Source organism: Pan paniscus, chromosome 11 (genome assembly GCF_029289425.2).
Source record: "Pan paniscus chromosome 11, NHGRI_mPanPan1-v2.0_pri, whole genome shotgun sequence".
NCBI lineage: Eukaryota > Metazoa > Chordata > Mammalia > Primates > Hominidae > Pan > Pan paniscus.
In genome coordinates this window covers 97,756,320-97,757,757 of record NC_073260.2, presented here as the reverse complement: position 1 = coordinate 97,757,757, position 1,438 = coordinate 97,756,320, and the positions used below count along the sequence as shown (strand labels likewise).

The 1,438-nt window shown below is 35.7% G+C and overlaps 1 non-coding gene across 1 annotated transcript; it reads right to left on the bottom strand.

Annotated features, from left to right (window-relative positions):
• Window positions 1–1,098: 1,098 nt before the first annotated feature.
• LOC112440901 (small nucleolar RNA SNORA31) lies at window positions 1,099–1,231 on the bottom strand. The gene has a single exon (XR_003028891.1). It is a non-coding gene; the product is annotated as a small nucleolar RNA SNORA31 (small nucleolar RNA).
• Between the last annotated feature and the right edge of the window lie 207 nt (window positions 1,232–1,438).

Below are 1,438 nucleotides of genomic sequence, written 5' to 3'. Positions count from 1 at the left end.
CACAGCAGTCACAGTGGCTATTACTAAAGTCAAAAAATAACAGATGCTGGCAAGGTTGTAGAGAAAAGGGAATACTTATACACTGTTGATGGGAGTGTAAATTAGTTCAACCATTGTGGAAAGCAGTTTGACAGTTCCTCAAAAAACTAAAAGCAGAACTACAATTCAACCCAGCAATCCCATTACTGGGTATATACTCAGAGAAATATAAATCATTCCACCATAAAGACACATGCATGCAAAAGTTCACTACAGCACTATTCACAATAGCAAAGACATGGAATCAACCTAAATGCCCTTCAATGACAGACTGGATAAAGAAAATTTGGTACATATACACCACAGAATACTATGCAGCCATAAAAAAGAACAAGATCGTGTCTTTTGCGGGAACATGGATGATGGAGCTGGAAGCCATTTTTCTTAGCAAACTCATGCAGGAACAGAAAACCAAACACATTTTTTCACTTATAAGTGGAAGCTAAATGATGAGAACTCATGAATACAAAGAAGGGTACAACAGACACTGGGGCTTACTTGAGAGTAAAGGGTGGGAGGAGGGAGGGGAGCAGAAAAAAATAACAATTGGGTACTAGGCTTAGTACCTGGATGACAAAATAATCTGTACAACCAACCCCCTTGACATGAGATTACCTATATAACAAATCTGCCCATGTACCCCCAAACCTAAAATAAAAAAGAAAAGAAGGCGCAAACGAATACATACATATGGTATGGTATCATTTATATGGAGTTCAGAACAGGCAAAATTAATCTATCATGAAAGAGGTCAGAACAGTGGGAGGGGCACCAAGGTGGAGGAGACATGAGAAAGTCTATTGGAGTGCTAAGAATGTTTTACATCTTGATCTTGGTTGTGGTATGTAGTTACATACATACATATGTTTATTCATTGGGCTGATATTTAAGAATATATGCTTGTTGTATGAACGTTATACCTTAATTTTAAAGAAAGCAAGTATTAGCCACATAGGAATTGATAAATTTGAGTACATAAAGATAAATTATAACCCTAGGACTAACAACATTTAACTCTTAAGCTTTGGTATTTTTTGTTTGTTTGTTCATTCATTTTCCACCTGTATCCTCTGTTCAATGTTGGCTGCCACAGTGAGACAAACAGAAAGTATAAGGACACTTTTTTCTTGCATCTGTAGTGGAAACCTTAGCAGCAGACAGTAACTGCTCCAGGTCTGTCAAATAGATACGTTTCTTTTTTACTACATTCGATTTCTTTTCCTTTTATTTTAATTGACTGTAATAATAGTATGTATTTATAGTATACAGGGTGATATTTTGATACATGTATACAATGTATAATGTTCAAATCAGGGTAATTAGCAAATCCATCACCTCAAACAGTAATCGTTTCTTTGTTTTGGGAACATTCAAAATCCTCTCTTCTAGCTTTTTGAAA